A 22718-nucleotide genomic window follows, 5' to 3' on the forward strand; every position below is an offset into this window, starting at 1 on the left:
GAGTTAAGGAAGAAATTACAAGAGAAATCAGTAAGTATCTCGAGGCAAATGAAAATGAAAACATGACATATCAAAACTTATGGATGCAGCAAAGGCAGTGCTAAGAGGGAAATTTACTGTCCTAAAGGCCTATATCAAAAAAGAAGAAAGGGCAAAAATTGAAGAATTAACTGTCCACTTGGAAGAAGTAGAGAAAGAACAGCAAACTAACCCCAAGTCAAGCAAAAGGAAAGAAATAATGAAGATTAGAGCAGAAATAAATGAAATTGAGAACATGAAAACAACTGAGAAAATCAACAAAACCAGAAGCTGGTTCTATAAGAAAATCAATAAATGGAATTATACAATATACAATCTTTTGGGATTGGCTTTTTTTCAGTCAGCATAATTCCCTTGAGGTTCATCCAAGTTGTTGAATGTATTGATAGTTTTTTTTTTTTCTGAGTAGAATTCCATGGTATGTAATACCATGTTTGTTTACCATTCACCTGTTGAAGGATAATCTGGGCTGTTTCCTGTTTGGGGCTATTGTGAATAAAGCTGCTAGAACTTTGTAAATAAAAATTTTCATGTCTTGGGATAAATGCCAAGAAGTACAATTGCTTGGTCATATGGTACAGCTGCGTATTTATTTCTATAAGAAATTGCCAAACTGTTTTCCAGAGTGGCTTTACCATTTTACATTTCTACCAGCAATGTCTGAGAGATCCAATTTCTCCATATACTTGTCACTGACAACTTCAGTTCATTTATTCAACAAATACTTATTGAGCAGCTCCTATGTTCTTGTTCCATATGCTGGAGATACTTCAATGAAAAAGATGCATGATTCCTACTATCAAATAGGAGCTTACATGTGAAAGGGGTAAAAGAGTAATACACAAATCAATAGGTAGATTATGATAAGTGCTACAAAGAAAATGGACAAATGGGTTGATGATAAGGGGGGGGAGAAAGAGAGAAAGGGAGAGAGAGAGGGGGAAGAGAGAGAGAGAGGGAGAGGTGGGTGGCAGCGGAAGAGAGAATGACTATGAATATGGGGGCAGGGGGCAGGGTAGGCAGAAGGCCATGACATAGTGATTATGAAGCCACACTGCTTAGGTTCAAATCCTGGCTCCACCACTTCCTAGCTGTGTGTGGTAGTTAGATTCAGGTGTCAACTTGGCTAGGTGAAGGTGCTTAGTTCTGTTGCTGTGGACATGAGCCAATGGCATGCGAACCTCATCTGTTGTTGACTACATCTGCAGTCAGCTAGGAGGCATGCCTGCTGCAATGAACAATGTTTGATTTAATTGGCTGGTGCTTAAATGAGAGACTCAATGCAGCATAGCCCAAGCAGCTCAGCATACCTCATCTCAGCACTCAAAGCTCAGCCCAGGCCTTTGGAGATACAGAAAGAAATCACCCCAGGGAAAGTTGTTGGAACTCAGAGGCCTGGAGAGAAGGCCAGCAGAGATCACCCTGTGCCTTCCCATGTAAGAAAGAACCTCAGTTGAAAGTTAGCTGCCTTTCCTCTGAAGAACTAATGAAATAAATCCCCTTTTATTAAAAGCCAATCTATCTCTGGTGTGTTGCATTCTGGCAGCTAGCAAACTAGAATACTGTGTGTCTCAGAAAGTGACCTGGTTTAATTGTGCCTTGGTTTCTTTGTCTGTAAAGTATCTACTTCACAGGTTGTTGAGAGGATTGAGGGAGCACTCAGCAGCAAGGATCAGGTCTGGATGGGGAACCCATCTGGTTAAGAATCAATATTATGGTTTGTGTAACCATTCACCTGCTAAAGGACATCCCAGACAGCTACTGCTAAGAAAGAAACCACAGTTATAAGCTATATGAGTTTCTCCAGTCCAAGACACAATATACCCAAATGCTCTGAAGGGAGGATCCACTTCCCCATGGGGTTGGAGTTCACTTTGCTCTGGGAGCAAGCAGCCATGCGCATATCAAAAGAAGGGACACAAGGCCTTCTACTTACCCAGCAGGTGGCAGAAGCCACTTGGGCAGAGCAGATGCCAGGGGAGTATGGTTGGAGGAGCTGCTGAAGGGACCTGGGCTTCCCCATTCCCCAGGAGTCTTATGCCATTCCCAGACCAGAGGGGCAGCTGGTGGGCTCATTCTGGGCCCTTGCTGATGTGCTTCCCAAAAGCACATACAGGGCTTCCCCAAAGTCTTGGCCCACAAAAGAGCCATTTCCCATGTGGTATTGAGACAAAGGTAATTTGGAAACTCCCCACCCTGCCTTGACTCTCTCCAGGACCTGGAGAGGGAACCAAGAGAAAGACTGGTTGGCACCTTACAGGCCTGGGAGGAAGTGAGAAGTGGAGCCATCGTTGTGGGGAACAAGCTGGGGTCTCCTCTCTGAGAGGAAGGAACAATGAGTCAGTGACCAGAGCCTTTCTGAGGAAAAGGCAGTGCTGCTGTCACCTGCCCTGCAGGTCTCCCAGGGGCGTGGGGTGGGTCAGTAAGCTGTTTCTTTCCCAGAGCCTGATAAGTCTGGAACCAGGACACTTTCTCCTTACATAAAGCTCTGGTTAACCTTGCAGACAGAGTGGCCAGATGACAGCACAGTGCTTCAAGGTGCTGCAGGGCAGAGGAAGGCTGGAGTCTCTGACCCTGACCCTGGATTGTAGCAATCAGTACAAATTCTCAAAGAGGAAGAAAGTAGCCAGGACACCAAGCCTTGAAACACCCAATAGTTGTTTGTTTCTTGTTTTGAAGCAAACTTTTATTTTCAGGTAAAAACATGACCCTCATGGATCACTGCAGATTTGAGAAATCAGTACTCTAGTTTTAAAAACAAATTGTATCACTCCTCTCCTGAAAATCCTTCTGTGACTCCCAAGGTCCAGGGGAAAAAAGTCCAAATTTCTTACTATAGCTCACTGGGCCCAGTACAACCAGCCCTGTTGAGCTCTCCCTTCCCCTTACTTTTCTCAGGCCAATGACCTTCTCTCAGTTCTTCCAATATGCCTGGGTCCTTCCTGTGTCAGGGTCTCCATACGGGCATTCTTCCCACCCAAAACACCCCCAGACTCCAGTTCATCTGGCTCGTTTCTATTCATATTTCAAGTCTAGGCCTTTTGGTCACTTTTCCAGGAAAGCTTCTGTAGGTCCACCCCCACCCTGGAATAAGACCCTTGCCTCCTGCCTTATTATTTTCTCCAAGACACTGTGTACTAATATAAATATATATATATAATTGCCACAAATATAATTATGTGTTTAACTGATGATATGTCTCCCTAACTAGACTGCGTGTACCAAGAAATCAAAACAGTGATAATGACATTATTACATTAAATAATAGCTCATATTTCTTAAACACCCACAGTGTTTTCCAGTACAACCTCCCTGGCCTCCTCACAACAGTTCAATGAGGTCATTTTACAGATGGGGAGGCCATATCAGTCTTGCCCACAGGAGCAGGCAATCAGTAATTCTTTCACCCCAAAAACAATAGGGACAGGAACCCAGCCCCGAGAATATCCTGTATTTTCTGTCACGCACTCAAGTGACAGCCTCTGACTCCAAGGGCCCCTGCCTGTTCTAATCATTCCCCCAAACCAAGGAGATGTTAATATAACACATTTTTATTATGTAGCTACTATGGGTCAGGAATGGCCTGAGCATGGGAAACAAAACAAACAAAACGTGGGGTCACACCTCACACAGTGCATGTGCGCTGGGGGGATGGACACAAAGCTCTGTCTTTCTTGACTCTGCTCCCATCACTGTCCCTCATATTGTCTGACCTAGAAGTTATTTTGCTGTTCTAATCTCCCTCTGTGTGGCCTCCTGATCTCTTCCCTCCTCGCTGGCATTCCCTTCCTAGCCACCTCTGCGATTTCTCACCATCTCTCCGGACAGCTTTTCTATTCTCTATCAACACCCCTCCTTTTGGGGACCTCATCCAGTCCTGTGGCTTTAAATACCATAGCTCCTTGCTGAGGATTCCTAAAATTTATACCTGTAGCCTGGACCTCTTCCCTGAACTAGAGACTCATATAGCCAAATGCCTACTTGCTATCTCACACAGCTGTCTAAAGGCACCTTCCAAGTAACAGATCCAGAATGTTATCTTGATTCTTTTGCTGTTATTACAAACTTCCCCCCTGGTGTTCCTCAAATAAAGGCCTTCACCATTCACCTGCTTTGGCTCTAGCCAAAACCCACATGTTATCCTAGAACTCTCTCTCAATTTCCACATCCAGTCTCCTACCCTCTGTCTCCATCTCCTGCTTGGACCACAGACCATCTCAGGAGGGTCCTCCTTGATTTCCTGGCTCCCATCCCAGCCTCTAAAGGCCTCCAACCTGCCTCTGTTAAGATATGAATCAGATCATCTCCCTCCTCTGCTCAGATCCCTCTCATTACACACACATTTAGGAAAAAAGCCACAGTCCCTATGAGGTTTCATATGGAACTCTCTGCCTTCATCTCCTCCACTGTCATGTTTTTATTTCAGGCCTTGGGTGTGTAGTGGTATCTAACTGTGGTGGATCCTTTGCATTTCCATGATTAAGGATGGTGAGTTATGCAATTTAAATAATACTAGCAATAATAGCATTAAATAATTACCACTTAGAGAGCATTTAGTAAATGGCAGGCACTTGGTTAAGTGCGTTATATATACAGCTACACAATCTCTTCCCCAAACCCTTGGGCTTAATGTGTTTTGGAATTCAGAATACACTGGATTTTAGAAAGACAGTAAGGAGCCTGTACCCCTGGAAGGCCTGTGAAAGCACTGGTAGCTTATCACACTGGTATTTCTGCAGTGAACTATGACAACATGTAATCTGATCAGGTTCTACCTGGAATTGTAGATCTGTATTAAATCCTGAATCCCTACTATTATCACCTCTATTTTACAGATGGGGAAACTGAGGCACAGGGTGGTTAAGGGCCTTGGCCACAGTCACATGACAGAAGTGGAGGTCTGTGATTCCAACTCAGCCATCTTTACCACCATTCTCTGTACCAATTTTTAGGACAGTAGACCAGAAATTAATTGATGCTGAATGAATGAATGAATGAGATTAAGCTGGGAAGGTCAGGTTCTCCAGTGAGTTACAGTTCATGCAGGAAGCTTTTACATAGCACTGAACTATTTGCATGTATGTATTTAACCTAATTAATTTATTCTGGGTACTGGATTTATCCAAATATAAAACAAGCTCCTCCCATCTCCCACCAAAAAAATTGTCCTTAGAAATATTAGCTGTCTTTCAGAGTCTTTCATATTTATTTACTTTGAACAAAGTGCTATTTGGAAAAACATATTAGCTTCTAAAGATTTAAATGATATACTGGCTTTGGCAACAATAAGAAAGGAGGCATATAATCTAACAGACTTACTGCCCATTCCTAAGGGCTTGAACCTACAATTCCAAGTAAGTAACTGTAAAAAGGCCCTTTAAAGAGCCATTTAAAGAGCATGATAGGGACAAGCAATTGTAAGCAACATTAATTTAATTTTATAAAGTATGTGATGTAAAAGAATACTGCATTTAAAATAGAATTTTGATAATTAAAAAAAGATAAGGTAATGATGAAAACTATCTTGAAGCAACGTGCCAGGGTAGGGGCTGAACTTATACAGAGAGATTTAATTTTGCTTAATAGTTACTTATTATTCATATTGTAATGATTAAATCTGATTGACTTCTAAAGCATGTGCTTATGTAGCCACTTTTATATATTCATATTTATTCAGTTATCCAATTTTGGTGACCCCTAAAAAAAAAACCTACAAATTTTGTTTTTTAATGTAGCAGTGAATTAGTGGCTACACTGTAGAGATCACCAATAGGAGGAATTTTAGAAAACTGCTCAATGGGATATGACTGGGTTCTTGAAGCATGACATAAAATATCCAGCAATAACATAACACAGATTTAAGAAGCGTCACTTCACAAACACGTTAGCATGAACACTTTAGATGGGCTTGTAGCTGCTGTGAAAGTTTGCACAGATGACTCAAAAACTGACTCCAGTGACAATAAAGATGGTAGTGAAGAATGTGAATAACATTGTTTCCTGGTGTGTCACAGTACATAAATAACATATTGAATCCATCTGAGTCTATACATGTCACAAATTTATAAATTAAAAAATATAAATAAGCAGTTGATTATATCATCTAAACACAAACATTTTTTTTTTAAGTTTTCTTTCTGGAAAGATGGGGAATCACCTTGTTTTGGGACATGTGTGATATTTCTTAGTAGTTATTTTAAAAAATCTGAAAGATACACAATCAACTTGCAAAAGTTATTAACTTGCGGAATTTTTGTCCTTTAATTGCTTTGCAAGTATTACTTTGATAATTAGAAATGCAAACAAAGTTTTTTAACATGAACTTCACCCAAGGACATGGTAATGTAGTCAATTTTTCCTTGGCTGCACACTTATAAACACCGGAGACTTCTCTCTCTCTCTCTCTCTCTCTCACACACACACACATCTAGGTCTCACTCTCAATGATTCTAATTTAAATGATATGGGGCCTGAGCTTTGGCATTTTTAAAAGCCTCCCACAAGATTCTAATGTGCAGCCAAGGATGAGAATCATTAAGGCAACATTTTCAAAATTATTCTGCAGAATATGTTACTAGGTATCTTTTAGAAAATAAAAGAGTTGAATGGTCTAAGAAGCAAGTTTTTTCCTGCAGAATTTCTCAGTGCTTGTAATATGCAAATGTGTATCATGCATTTAACAAGAAAAAGGCACAGTATCTGTGGACACTGATATGTGTGTGTGTGTGTGTGTGTGTGTGTGTGTACTCATTCCTTTAGAGCAACCTTGCCATTAAGTAAACCTTGTCTACTCTACCTCCAAAATGTATCCAGAACCTGCCATTGTCATCTTTCCACTATACCTATCCTGGTTCTGTCTTTATCATCTCCCACCTGGACTATGGTAGCAGCCTCCTCTCTGTTCTCTCAGCTCTCCCACTGGCCTCTACAATTCACTGCCTACAAAGCCGAGTTTATAAAAAAATTCTTAAACAGGCAGAGCCTGAAAAAACTCCTGCTCCTATCCCTGAGATTGCACATGGTACTGCCATTCTATGACTGTGGAAGGGACCCGCCTTTGGCTGAAGCCAACATCATGCGGAACAGAGTTGTGGGCAGAATGAACCCGGGTCTGTGATAAAATATTGAGCTTCCAAGTCACGAACCCAGAATGCAGCCCAAAGAGCCTGTGGACTTGGAGTTGGGGTATTCTTGTTTCCTGACTGTCTAAGCTTGTGATAATAGGACTTCTGTTACTTGCAGCCCAAAGCATCTGAACTAACACATTCTCCTAGATGTTCTCTGTAACATTACCCATTTATTGGCTCATAAAATTTTTTCACCAAGTAAAATTATCTTATTTATTATTGTCTGTCTCCTCCTTATAAAATGCTAGCTCCATGGGAGCTGGGATATTTGTTTATATTATTCATTGTGTTCCTAGCACCTAAAACACTGCCTGGCAAAGAGCAGGAAAACTCAGCACGTGTTGAAAGAATTGCTGAGCTCATTTAATTTTTTGAACCACTCCAAAAGGTGGGCAGTACAAACATCAAGCCCTTCACAGTTAACTGAACCCTCATCATCTATCATTCCTTCCTCTTCCCCAATCAGGATCCTGAAGCCACAATGGCCCCTTCCTAGCTAGTCCCTCTACCAGGAATGCTTTTCCCCATCCCTCACTGGCATTCAGTTAAGGCCTACTAATCCTTCAACCTCCTTTCAAAGGTCAGTCTTGATGACATCTCCTGACTTCCCCAAATATGTCAGACCCCGTTCAGATATGCTCTCAGCCGTCTGTGCTCCTCTGTAAGGGCACTTACCACAGATGTAATTACACAGCTGTTTCTGTAATTGCTTATGGCATTTAAGTGCCACCGTGTCACCATCTAATTTTCCTCTCCTGCTGTGGTGACCCTGAAGGTTGGATGTCCCAGTAGTGAAGCTAGAAGACAGGGTAGCCCCTGTCAGCCTGAGTCCCTGAAGTACAAGATAAACCACACCCCGCCCACCCACCCACCCCCAATCTGTCTTGTGTCATTTGTAGGAAATTTATATTTGTTCTGTCAAACTTCCAGGATTCCAGGGTCAATTTGTTACTGCAGCAAAATCTTGCTTATCATTGGCATGTGGGCAAATGAATGAAGGCAGCTAGAGGCAGAGACAATTTGATCACTGGACTGGTTGATGAGGAGTAAGGCAATGGTTTCCCAGCTGACAATAACCAACCTCTGAAAGGATGAGAGAAGGGGATGGAACAACTATTCCCCAGGGAATCACACTTCCGATTCCTGATGAGGCAGATAAAAGGACTCAGAGACTCCACTCCATCAGACAAGGCCTGCCTCAGGGGCCCTCATCAAACCCAGCTCCTTAGGGATCAGGACCAAGTCCCAGCCTGTGGAAAGGAGGGCAGAGGCTGCTCAGAAGCCAGGAATACTCTGGAAAATGCTGTTAGCTGGAGGAAGCTGAAACAGCAAGCTTGTGTGAAAGGACCTGGACTAATTCAGGCTGACAACCTTCTCGTGGAATCACCCACTGGGGCTCTACCCTCCTGGCTCCATCCCAGAAAATAAATCACACTGTCAGGTCTAATTTGGGACTTGGCTGAATGGCTGGGCTGAGAGAGCATCCATGCGCTCTGGCCACAGAGGTCAAGGGCAGCGTGCACCCTTGAGGCCTATGGAGACTGGGTAAGAGAGGCAGAGTTTTCAAGGGTGGGCCGACAGCTATGGGTTTCCAACAGATACAAAAGAAACTCCTCTCTTCTCCCATGAAATTTCCACCTCACACCTCAGCTGTACAAGCCCCGTTCCCAGAGCACAGTCCTGCTGTATCCAGGTACTACGCTACACACATGGTAAACACTAAGATATTTGGAAAATAAATATCACAATAACAGCTACAGTACACTTATGACTTTACATGTTGGTGGACTTAAGTTGCTAACCTCTCACACAGAATGGGCTAGCTAATGAATGTAAGTTGGCATTGCTGCTGCTGCCACCACCGCTGCTACCATCATCATCATCACCTCATTCTCTATCACGTGGTGATGTTATATCAGGCATTGCCCTAGATACCTGAAATCTGTAATTACATTTAGTCTTAAAAAAAAACTTCAGAGGGAAATAGACAGTCCCAGAATTAAGGTGCTCTTTTGGGGCTAGACAATGGTTAAGCTAGGACTAGGACCCAGGTCAGCTGGACTTTGAAGCCCATGCTCTTGGCTATCATGTTAACCTTGACGTCATTTATCCAAGGAATTGGCCTTGAAACCCCCAAGTCAGTGCTAAGTGTCTCCACTGGGTTCCCACAGCCCTCAGGCTCCCCTGATTAGAACCTCATCAGTCTAGGGTATTTACCAACCGCTGTATGTCCAGGAGGGTATCACTGTAAGCCTAGTGCCCAGGACAGGACCTGGACCATGGGACCTGCAAGTCAACATCTGTTGGCTGGCTGGAGATCCCTGAGTTCAGACTCTTCATTTTACAGAGAAAGGGAATGGATATTCAGAAGGAGAGTCGGTGAAAGAGATTAACTGAAGAAAGGAAAGGTAGAGAAGGGGTAAACTGCTCCTTCTCCAAGGTCCAAAGCTGTCTGTGGGTGTCCTCTCTAACCCCACAGTCCCCTAGGCTTTCCTCTTCACAGCCCTGACTCCCCTGGGCTGTCACCATTGGAGGGTCTGCCTCACTTTCTGGATGAGGATCTCCAGAGTGTAGGGTCAGGACTGTCATAGTCACCAGTTTGCCTCCAGCATCACTCACAACAGGGCTGGACACAGAAGAGACATATACTTAATGTGTGCTGAATTAATGACTAGAAATTATAAACCAGAAGAATCCCAGAGAAAGGCAACAAGATAGGAAGCCATATTCTAGGAAGAATGGTTGAAAGCACAGGTACATTTTATCTGGAAAAGGGAAGCCAGGAGAAATCTTCTCAGCCATTTTCAAGTCCCTGAAGGGCTACCAAGAAGATGCATGGCTAGTGCTACTCAGCAGGACTGGACCAGAATCAGTGGGAGGTAGTTACAAATAGGAGGATGTGATTCACAAGAAAGTTTTTTAATGATCAAAATGGTTCCAAAGTAAAATACACTGCCCTGTATTCTCGTGCTGGTAGAATTTATACTGAGGCTAGATGGTAAATAGTCAGGGACCCCGAGAACTTCTGAGGCAAGAAAGTGTAGTGGCTAAGCGCAAAGGCCCTAGAGACAGACTGCCTGGATTCCGCACTGGCTCCTCCACCTGGCAAGCAGCTTCACCACTCTGTGCCTCAGTTTCCTCATCATTACTGTGGGAATATTTTGGTGGTGACTTCATTAGGTAGTTGTAAGGGCCGAATGAGATCACAAATGTGCAGTGCTTACAACAGGGCTGGGCACTGTCAGGACCCATTAATGTTAATTATTACTATTTTTCTTCCCTCATGGAGGCAGACACTGTTGGCCAGCTAACCCAACTGACGCTCTCAATCTCCATTTCCTCCTGCTTCCTTCTCAGGAAAGGGTGATGAACTAATAAAATTTCCCATCTTCCTTGGAGCTGGGCAGGTCACATGTCACATGCTGCTGGAGTTCCCTTCTCTCTTTGCGCTGCCTGGGGCTTGAGCAGCAATCTTCTTGCTGTGAGGGTAAAGGCCAAAAGAATTGAAGAGACCCCAGCCCTGATATCACAAAGCCACCAAACTAACACTGGCAGCCAAGTACCTCCAGGTTTGTTGTTATATGAGAGAAATCAACCCTTCTTTGCTGTGAGCTGGGTTTTCTGTTCTTTCAGTTGAAAGTATTCCTGGTCGATGCTCCTACCATGACCCAAATGTCCCTGGTAGGTAATCATTTGCTAACCTCAATTTGTAACCACAGTTAAGACCCTGGTTGAGAGTCCCTGACTGAGAGGAAGAAGAATGGAAGGCTGAACCAGAACGATGTCTACCAAGCTTCCGTCACTATGTTTCGCCCTTCCTTTTCAACTGCGTCGATGCATCGACATCCTAGCTGTACAATTATTTACTTAACATTTTCTTTAAATCAACTCACTTTAAAACTTAAATGTATATATACAAAGAAACAGTAACTTAAAAAATATATACAATGAAAAGAAACAAAATATATTCATTGATATACCATTCAAAATTATCTTATTCAAAAGTATCTCAGGTATCATAATTTGCATTGAATGAATTCGTGAAATTGCTCATTTGTGTCTTCTATTGTGGGAAATATGTCAGAAGATGTGGTAATATTTGGCCCATATTTTCTCAGGGCCACAACAGGCTATAGCTAAGTACAGACTGCCCCTCACACACATTCTCCTGTTTGCCATGATTCTTGAAACCCAGTTGACAAGTGAAGTAATTTGACTGAGATCTCCCAGTCAGCAGATGGAAGAATTAGTTGGGCACCTGCATTATTTCCTCTGTTCAGGGCCTCCTCAGACAGGCCTTGCCAGATCACCTGGTCTAAAATCATCCCTTGTTAGTCTCAGTCTCTTTCCTGCTCTCTTTATCTCTGTAGTACTTATCCTCCTCCAACTTATCCTATATTCACTTGTTTAAATGTTTATTGGTTTCTTTAGGGAATTGTCTTGTTTTGTTCACTACCGAATCCCCAGTGCCTGGAACATAAAAGCAGGTGCCTAAATGCATTTCTGTGAGTAAATGAAAGAACAAACAAATGAATGAAGCTTTCCAATTCCCGAGGGCCCATTTTATCATGGAGGGAAAACGCCGGCCCTTTTACAGTTTGAGAGGAAGTACTGGGAATTCACTCAGAATTTGGGACCTTTTATCACATTAGAAAGAACATGCTAGATTAAGACAAATTTCCACAAGCCCAAACAGATATAAATTGACAACTTTAAAAAGAAATAAGGAAGGAGAATTATGGGAAGAAAGTAGAGTGGAAACCAGACACAGGTTTGGAGATGCCACACTAAGAGATGAAAACCAGAGTCTGCCCTGGAGAAGCTGAAAACCCAGAGATGCTGAGAAAGAAAGCCACTGGAAGCTGAGTGAGCCGTTTGAAACCAGGAACTGGGAGAGAAGAACAGCAGATGTGTCCTTATATATCTCCCTATGTGACAGAGAAATCCTGGATGACTTTCTTCAGAGTCAAGGTATCTTTCTCTGGAAGACGTAGTTTGCACATTTTTATGTAAACGTGTAACTTAATAAATTCTTTTTGTAAAAAGCCAACCCATTTCTGGTATACTGCATTCCAAAAGCTTTAGCAAAGTGAAACAAACTGTTTACCAACAAATTAGATAACCTAAATCAAATGGACAAATTCTTAGAAACACACAACTACACTGACTCAAAAAGAAATAGATGATCTCAACAAACCAATTACTAATAAAGAGATTAATTCCTTATAAAAATACCAAGAACACTAGGAATAGAAGGAAACTTCCTCAACACTTAAAGGGCATATAAGAAAACCCCACAGTTAACATCATATTTAATGGTGAAAGTCTGAAAGCTTTCCCTCTAAGATCAGGATGCCCACTGTCACCATTGTTATTCAACATTATACTAGAAGTTCCAGTCAGAGCAATTAGGCAAGAAAAAGAGAGAGAAGACATTCGAATTGAAAAAGAAGAAATAAAACTTTCCCTATTTGCAGATGAAATGACCCTATATACAGAAACTCTGGAAAATCCACAAGGCTCCTATGGCTAATAAATGAATTCAGTAAAGTGGTAGGGGTACAAGATTAACAGCCCCAAATCAAATGTCTTTATACACTACGAATGAACAGTCAGAAAAAGAAATCAAGAAAAAAAATCCATTTACAGTAAGAACTAAAAGAATCAAACATCTAGGAATAAATTTAACCAAGGATGTAAAGTACTTGTACACAGAAAACTATGAAACACTGCTAAAAGAATTCAAAGAGGACCTAAGGTCATTCCGTGTATATGGATTGGGAGACTAAATATTAAGATGTCAATTCTACCCAATGATTTATAGATTCAAATCACTTCTTTGCAGAAATGGAAAAGCCAATCATCAAATTTATATGGAAGAGCACAGGGTCCCAAACAGCCAAAGTCATCTTGATAAAGGAGAATGAAGTTAGAAGACGTACACTTCTCTGTCTTAAAACTTGTTTCAAAGTCACAGTAATGAAAACACCATGGTACTGGCACAAGGACAGATATACAAACCAATGGAACTGAACTAAGAACTCAAAAATCAATCTTCAAATTCAAGGCCAAATGATTTTTGATGAGAGGGCAAAGACCACTCAATTGGGAAAGAACAGCCTCTTCAACAAATGGTGCTGGGAAAACTGGATCTCCATTTGCAAAAGAATAAAGTTGACCCCCACCTTACACCATAAACAAAGATCAATTCAAAACAGCTAAAAAAACACCCTAAATATAAGAGCCAGAACTATAAAATTCCTAGAAGAAAGTGTAGGGAAGCATTTTCAGGACTTTCTGTTAGGCAATGTTTTTTTTTATTTTTTGGGGGGGGGAATGCATGGTCCAGGAATTGAACCCGTGTCTCCCACATGAAAGGCGGGCATTCTAACCACTAAACTACCCGTGCACCCTGTTTTTTTAGACTTTACAACCAAAGCACAAGCAACAAAAGAAAAAGTAGATTAATGGGACCTCATAAAAATAAGTTTTTCTACCTTAAAGGGCTTTATCACGAAAGCAAAATGACAGCCTACACAATGGGAGAACATAATTGGAAACACATATCTAATAGGGTTTAATACCCGAAATATAAAAAGAAATCCTTTCACTCAACAACAAAAAGACAATAACCCAATTAAAACATGAGCAAAAGACCTGAACAGACATTTCTCCAAAGAAGATACATAAATGGCAAAAAAAAAAAAAAAAAAAAACACATGAAAAGATGCTCAACATCATTAGCCATTAGGAAAATGCAAATCAAAACCACAATGCAAATCAAAACTTTTTCATACCCACCAGAATGGTTACTATTAAAAAAAATGGAAAATTACAAATGCTGGAGAGGATGTGGATAAACAAGAAACAGGAACACTCGTTCATTGCTGATAGCAATGTAAAATGGTGCACCTCCTATGGAAGACAGTTGGGCATTTCCTCAGAAAGTGAAAGATAGAATTACCATATGACCCCACAATCCCATGTATAGGTATATACCCAAAAGAACTGAAAGAAAGCATGGACTCAAACAGATATAGTAGCATTATTCGCAATTGCCAAAAGATGGAAGCAACCATGTGCTCATCAACCAATAAATGGATAAACAAAATGTGGTATATACACACAGCAGGATATTACCCAGCCATAAAAAGAAATAAAGTTCTGAAACATGTGACAATATGGATGAATCTTGAAGAAATCATATTGAGGAAATAAGCCAGATGCAAAAGGACAAATATTTTATGATCTTAATGATATGAAATGATTAGAATAAGCAAATTCAAAGTGAGTCTAGAAAACAGGTTAGCAGGTAACAGGCAGTAGAGAATAGGGAGTTAAGGCTTAAAATATACAGAGTTTCTATTTGGGATGATGGAAAAGCTTTAGTAATGGATGGTGGTGAATACATAGTGAATATAATTAATAACACTGAATTATATATTTGAATGTGGTTAAAAGGGGAAACTTTATGGAAATATGGTACTAGAACAAAAAACAAACAAACATGGAACTATACAACCTAAACAGCAAACCCTATGTTAAACCATGAACTACAGTTAATAACAATTATAAAAATTTTCTTTCATGAATTGTAACAAGTGTACCACACTAACACAAAGTGTCAATAATTGGGTGGTATATGGGAATCCTGTATTTTATGTATGGTTTCTTTGTAAACCCACAACTTCTCTTAAACACAAAAACAAACACGCAAAAAACCCCAAAGTAGGAAAAAAAAAAAAGTCGACGACATAAATGAGCAAGAGGGGATGGGCGTTCCTTACAGAAGAATTTCAATTAACAAATGTAGAAGGAATGAGGGAAATACAAAAATCACCATTAAGGTAAAACTATAGGAATAATCTTGGACAGGCGAGATTCACTCACCAATGGCTACTAAAATCGGTGGGTGAGAGTTTGAGGAGAAACAAAATATTTGCAGTCTCACAGTATCTCCCCCAAGATATATATCAATTACAAAGGAAACTCTATAACTTTATGATGGAGAAACCTGGAAGACAACCACCTTAACCAAGCCAGCAAGGTCAGCATCACCAATGAGATGACATATTGGCATTCTGGATCTCTGGTCTGGTGCTCTGGGGGGAATGCATCACCTCTGTGGTATGCTTCTAACAATCCAGTTATGAGAAAACACCAAACAAACCAAAATTGAGAGACATTCAACAAAATAACATACCAGTACTGTTCAATAGTGTCAAGGTCATAAAAGAGAAGGAAAGACTGAAGAACTGTTAGAAATTGGAGGAGATTAAGGAGACATTACAACCAAATGCAATATGGGACCTGGAACAGAAAAAGGACATCAGGGAGAAAATGGGTGAAATCTGAATAAAGACTGTAATTTAGTTAATAGTACTGTGCAAATGTTAATTTCCTGGTTTTGAAAATTGTACACAGTTATATAAGATGTCAACATTAGAGGAAGCTGGGTGAAGGGTGTACATGAACTCTGTACTATTTTTGCAACTTTTCCGTTAAGTCTAAAATTACTTAAGAATAAATAAGTTAATAAAGAATTGTGCTAAAATGTATCCTTTGATGGAATCCTGGACAGTAAACATTGTGCCACAAACAACTCCAGGTACCCCAGGCAAAGTTTTGCCAGGAATTGATGAGACCCAATGAACAGCAAAGAGAAAAGTTACCTTCTATATTCACTCAGTTTTCATAGTTCCACCGAACAATCCTGACCACTGCAAATGTCCAGAGTCTAGATGCTAGAATCTTCCATCCTCCCCTTCCCATACTGTTAGGGTCTCTTGGTTCTTCAAGGATCAGACCAACACCCCTTCTCCCAATGTCCCCTCCCAAGCACCGTCTTAGTATCTTTCCAACAAAAGCTGCTGTCCTCTTTTAGGAAAGCCCTCCTACAAACTGGAATGCCACGTACCTGAGGCCCATTCTACTGCTTGGAATCAATCTCACAGAAACAAAAATGGATGTCCACGAGCAAAAAACAAGAAACCTAAACATTTTACATATTCAAAGCTTGTATATTACACATGTACATACCTACCATATTTACATATTTTAGGTAATGAGCAACTTCCTACACTTGCACTTTTAACTAAAGAGAAACAGAGATAAGGGACATCCACGCAGTAGGGTGATGGGATTGTTTCCTCTCTTAATTGTGGTGGCAATTACACATTTGAAAGCATTTGTCTAAACTCAAAGAACTGTATACCAAAGAGTGAATTTTATGCTATATAATTTTTTTTGAAAAGCTGTAGAAGTATTTATTGAATACAGTGCCAGGATTACAAATAAAACTTTTTTACAATTCCCACAGTTAGTCCTCTATCAGAGAGGCAGTTAAATCTTCATCTGTGTAAATTAAAAAACTAACTTTAAAAAAGTTTTCTCTTTTTAAAAAAGGGCATGATACACTGACATGTGCTTATGACAAAGATCTCCAGGACACACACAGTTGCTGAGAGATTACCCTGAGAGATGTGACACTTTGACTGATGGGACAGACAGTGAAGAAGACTTCCATTTTTCCCTGAATATTCTTTTGTATACACTTTTGAGTCTATAAAAAAAGGTTTTATTTCTATAATACAATCTGGTCTCAAAATGATTTAAAATGAAAATACTACCATTATAGTTAAAAAATTGCAATGAGGAATTATTCTACAAAAAGGTAGAAATGTTATATTCAATCCTTTATCTGTCCCTCTCAAAAGTATTTGTTTTTGTTTCTTGTGTATACACTTTTTTATTAATAAAGATGGCTATATGTATTAATTATAAAATTTAAATCAATAAACAATTGGGCACCCTGTACTCACCATTAGTATGTCCTGGACACTAGTGCTCCTTAGTATGTTCTGGACACTAGTGTGCTCAGGAAAGCCAATGTCAAAGACTGTGCATCTATGGAGAGAAAAAGAAAGAGATGCTGTCTGGTCAACTTGAGCCCCCTGCTTCAATATTCACCTGCCATTTATTTATTCACTCACTTGGCAAGTATTTATTGAACACCTGCTATGCGCCAGGCACCAAGGATACAGCAGTGAGCAAGACAGGCAAGGTCGCCTTCCTCCCAGAGTAGACATTCTAGAGGGGAGAAGGACAGTAAACAGACATACAGTACTGAGTCAAGGAGTGGTAAGGGCCTTGGTGAAAAATTAAGCAGGGTGAGGAAATGGTGATGGGGCAGAGTGGCCAGGGAAGGTCTCTCTAAACAGAGGAAAGATACGTGAGAGGCAGAACACTGTGGTTACCTGGAAAAGAGGCTTCTGGACCACAGGAACGATCAGAGCAAAGGCCCTGATGTGGGAGCATTTGAGGGGCCTTTTCATGGGGTCAGTGTGGCTGGTGCAGGGTGAGTGAGGGGCCAAGAGGTAGGAGATAAGGGCAGGGAGGTGACAGGGGCACCTCAAGGGTCAGTATAAAGTCATTTTCCTTCAGACGGTTGTCAGCGGAGGAGTGGCAAAGAAACAGCACTTGTCTTGACTTGTCACTTCAGATTATAAATTAACATAAATTGTTATTGAATCTTTCATATACTTATTTATATTTGAATAGATTCTTCATGGATGAACAAACGTCTCTAAGGTGAGGAGCCAATGTCTGTACCGTTTATTCTCACACTCTGGGAGCTTAGCACAGGCTGGGCACTCACTACGTCAAGGAGACAACACCTGACAGGACAACCTAGAACTATCCTATATGGAATCGTCAGGAAATAATGACCCTCACACCCTATATGTCAATATCTGTCTGAGGCACCTGACATGCTGACTCACTTCACTTTCTCAATAATCCTAAAAGCAAGTGTATTATGATTCTCGTGTTACAGATGTGAAAACTAAGGCACCAAGTGAGCAGGGAACCCCTTAGCCGAGGTTGTCTATGTGGTCAGAAGAGTGTTGGGATCCGAGCCTAGGCAGCCTGGCTCCAGAACCTGCCCTTGACCACATGGTTAGGTCACCTAGGAGGGCTAGCTGCATGTTGGCCATGTCTCCCTGCCCCACTTATCCAATACATAGGGTCTAAATGTTACCCAAACATCAAGGCTAAGCTCAATTACCAGGCAGCTGCTCCAGGGAGCCTCTGGGAAGGAAACCTGGCAAGCAGCTAGCCAACTTTCCAGAGCCCAGGAATCAAATCAGGATAGCTTCAATGACCCTGCCCCTAGGGGTTTCGGGGTTCTTAACTCTTTTCATGTCAGGGATCCTTATTGGCAGCCTGGTGAAAAAGGTTGAAACCCTTTTCAGAACATGTTTTTAAATGTATAAAATAATATACACAAGATTACAAAGATATCAAAAGATCTATCAAAACCAAATCTGAGATAAAGTAGTAAATGTGTTTATTAATGCTTTAAATTACAAGATCTGGTGATGAGTCAATATAGTAATTTAGAAATAGATGAATGTGAATGATATTTTGAGATAGCTTCAACTGTAACTCGATATGGGAATATCTGTGATTTCTATTGGCGACAAAGCCACCAGATATTGCTAATATTTACTGTGGTTTATTGCTCTAGTGGGTTGAAGAGTGGCCCTTTGGTCCAAAGCTATGCCCGAACCCTAAATCCTGGCACTTGCAAATGTGATGTTATTTGGAAACAGGGTCTTTGCAGATGTAATTCAGTTAAGGACCTCAGAATGAGATCATCCTGGATTTAGGATAGGCTGTAAATCTACTGATAAGAGATGTGTCCTGATAAGAGAAAGAAGGAGATTTGAGACAGAGAGAGAGAGAGAGAGAGAGAGAGAGAGAGAGAGAGAGAGAGAGAAGGAGGCCAAGTGTAGAAAGAGACAGAGATTGGAATTACTCTGCCACGAGCTAAGGAATGCCAAGGATTGCCAACAGTCACTGAAGCTAGGAGAGAGGCATGGAACTGATTCTCCCTCAGAGCCTCCAGAAGAAACCAACCTAGCCAACAACTTGACTTTGGACTTCTGGTCTCCAGAACCACAAGAGAATAAATTTCTATTGTGTTAAGTGACTCGGTTTTTGGCGATTTCTTAGAGTAGCCACAGGAAACTAATAATTGTTTTCTTTCATAATGGATGGCATGCTAAATTTCAGTGAGAGGGTAGTGAAAAGATGTAATGTTTTTCCCAGTCAACTTCATGATCCCTAGAATTTCCTTCAAGGACCCTTAAGGGATCCATGGACTCGAGATATAGAACCCCTAAACCAGATATGAGAGGATAAAGGTGAAATGGATTCCAAGGGAAAGGTATCGCCTGGGGAGTGTGGGACACATGCAGAATACTTATGAATTTAGTTTGGGAAGGTGCCCTGAGCATCTGTTCTTTTTGCCCACCCTACAATTAATCCCCCTTTTGCATTAGCTCCCTTAACCTCACTTTCCCACTCAGCCCATGGGATTCCTATGGGAATGGTCCCACCCATGGGTTGGAAGCTGGCCATATAATCTAGCTCGGGCTAATAAAGCCACTATACAATCTCTCCTATCTCTGCTCCTGACCTCAGAGATGGCTCACAGAAACCATTAGACCCAATAAACACCAGTCTCAGGATATTTGTTGAAACTATAGGGAAAGAGATAGTTTATTTTCTCTGGGGTTGCTAAGGGTTTGTTAAGCTTATTGGATATATGTATGAAGCTGTGAGGGGCTAACCCAGAGCCTGTCTGAGAAAAAGCCAATGCAGGAATGCAGAGCTGAGAGGCAGAAGAAAGACAGCATCCTGGCAACCTCATTTGAGGCCCTGGATCCAACCAAACCTGAAGCTATCACATAAATAATCTCCCAGATTGTGGGTCCGTACATTTCCTTTTATATTTAAGCCAGGTGAACCTGAATTTCTATTTGATTATACAACCAAATGACTCTCAACTAAACAGAAGGCAGAGGTGACTGCAGTTCTTGATGATTCCCATAGCTTACTCCCAAGCCATTCAGTAAAGTACAAAATAAAATTATGAATATATACAGAAACATTATACATTTTTAAAACTCAGAAATAGACTCTTGGGCTAAAATCCAGTTACTATCCCTTAGTTGGCCACAGAGAAAGCCCTAACAATTCTAATTTTCAAGATGCCTGGCAGGGCACCCAGAACATTCTCCTTTCCATTAAAAAAATTCCTGAGATGATCAGGAAACCCTGCAATAATACACTCATAAAATTTTAACAGCTGACTTTTAACTTGCAATGGAAATTGTTTCTCTGCCACCCTATTTTCCCCTTCTCATTCTCAGAGTGATACAGATGGCTCTTTAAAGACAGCTCACCAATGCCAAGCCTCTCTGAGCTGGGAACTCGCTTTCTCTCTATCAGTGGAAGCCATGAATGTCTGTTAGTCTGGGGTTCCTCACAGTTGGGAGCGGCCACAGCAGAAAGGAAGAGGTTGAGGGGGTATGGAAACAGCACCAAAGGTGGGCTACAGGGTCAGGAGTTTAGTCAGGACTCCAATATCTCAGAACCCCACCTCACATCACCTGGGAAAGGAGAATGCCATTGGAGTTACCTCAACAAAATGGCCCCGGCTCAACTACAGCATGTCACCCTCACTGCTAGCCTGAATGTCCCTTCCCCTTAGCCACAGAGATTGGCTCTGAGACGGACACTTGATCCAAGCAACGGCAATCAGTCAGCCCCAGGAATTTTGCTGGGATTACTGGAGGAAAGAGATGGGATTGGGATGTAAGGCAGGGTCTGCTGAGGGTTGTTTTTGCCATCCCAGAGGGAAGCTGGCCTGAGAATGAAGTCATTCTCATGCTGAGATAGACAGAGCCCAGAAATGCAGAGGGGAAGATTTCTGATGAGAATACTTGAGCAGCTGGAAGGCCAGCTCTGGGATTTGTAGGTAACCTGAGCCTTTAACTTTCTTTTGCAGTTTAAGTCAGTTTGAATTAGGGAGATTCTGTCACAACAGAAACAACTAATAGAACAGAAAGAAACCTCATAAATCAATACAGTGTTCCTTCACGTCTGGGCAAACATGACCCTTCTAAGAAGCTGATGAAACAAAACTGTCATTTCTCTCCAAGGGAAATACAAAACCAAAATATTGCATGTCTGAAGGATGTCAGTGAAGTCCCCCACCCCTACCCCCACCCCAGGTCCGAGCACCTGGGTGAAGAACTCTTGGATCCAGTCTGATCTGTCCATTTGCTGGATGAGGAGAATAAATTCAGAATGCTTAGATGACTTGTCTGGAGGAGCAGAGGCAGGCCTTGCTACTGCTCTAGGGGCTTACACCTCAGATTCTCCTGAGTTCTGGGTTCTCAGGGGAGATTGTAGAGGGTAAAGTTGAGACTCCAGATTCCCCCATTCCCATTTCACTTAAATCAGTTTTGCTTTTTGCTCTTTCATAAAGTGGGCTTTCAGGGAAGTAAGTGTCTGACAAAAGTCCTACTACTCCACAAGAGTCTGGCAATCAGTGTGCTGAAAACCAACACCACATATTATATTTCAAAGTATTTACATGTTAATGAGCTTGTTTTGATCCTCCCTGAAATCCTACGAAGTGGAGCTGCTGGGCCAGGCCTCACCCTCCCTCCTGACCCAGGGCTAGCTGGCACACCTGGGCTTTTCAGTTCCTGTATTTCTGCACCCTACAGTACTTCTCCTCTTCGTGTATACTGGATCTCAACCCAAACAGAAGGGATCATCCACTCATCCCTCCACATCTACTTAGTAAAGGTGAGTGGTGGGGCTTTCTCCACTCCCCTTTATGTGATCCTCCCTGAGGAAAAAGGGATGGTTAATCTGCTTGGTCAGAGATAATGACCACTGCTGGTACATGGTTTTTGACTGGCTAGGATTATTAGGCTATAAGGGCAGGAGCAGGTCTACTGCTCTTTTCTCTCCCTGTGCCTAGAGATGGCAGCAGGCTCTCTTCTGCTTTCTGTTTTGGAGCACTACCCACACCCTGAGCAGTGTCACCCAGCCTCTGAGTGGTTCTGGCCACGTGAACCTTCCCTTCTCTTGACTAGGTGGTTATGGGAAATGAGGGCAGTCAGGCCTTTCTTCTCACTGCAGCTGGTTCTGTAAGTGGCTGATTTAGGCATTCAGATTTGAGGTGAAGGAGAACCAAGCCCCTTAAGCAGCATTCTCCTTTGTAGACTTCACCAGACCTTTGCAGTAATTGGGGCAGCAGGGATCTACTTACCTACTAATAAAGTGGTTCAGTCATTTCTCATTTATAGAAGAGTCCAATTATACCCACTCCCATCCTGTCTTTGACGTAATGACTTAGGAAAACATCTGTTCATTCAACTGTCTCTACCCACCTCCCGACAAAGAAAAGCTGATTGCGAAGAAAGGACTTTGCCTTGGGAAAATCTAGGCCTCCAGTGTCATACTGCAATCATCTAGCAATTAATCACGTTTTGTCTTATGACCCATATTCTATTAATAACACACCCTAATGATTTAGCTCTTGTTCGCCCATTCACTTATTCAGTCCACAAATATGACAAAGGCTATCACTGACTCAAGAATCTCACATCCTCGTTTCTTTTTCCCCTACCCCCACGCCACCCCAGAAGAGAAATATTCTAGTATGGGGCTCTGAACACTTAACTATGA

General features: G+C 41.6%; 1 protein-coding gene across 12 annotated transcripts in view; it reads right to left on the reverse strand.

Annotated features, from left to right (window-relative positions):
* The window catches only part of SIPA1L3 (signal induced proliferation associated 1 like 3), a 308825-nt gene that overhangs the window by 158009 nt on the left and 128098 nt on the right, over positions 1-22718 (reverse strand). For 6 of the 12 annotated variants that reach the window (XM_077132021.1, XM_077132019.1, XM_077132026.1 and 3 more), the window contains one exon: positions 16988-17072. The exons of the other annotated variants lie outside the window; for them this stretch is intronic. The gene's annotated coding sequence lies outside the window, so the exon portion shown is untranslated. The remainder of the gene's footprint in view (positions 1-16987; positions 17073-22718) is intronic. 12 annotated transcript variants of the gene reach the window in all.

This window comes from Tamandua tetradactyla, chromosome 16 (assembly GCF_023851605.1).
Source record: "Tamandua tetradactyla isolate mTamTet1 chromosome 16, mTamTet1.pri, whole genome shotgun sequence".
Classification (NCBI taxonomy): Eukaryota; Metazoa; Chordata; class Mammalia; order Pilosa; family Myrmecophagidae; genus Tamandua; species Tamandua tetradactyla.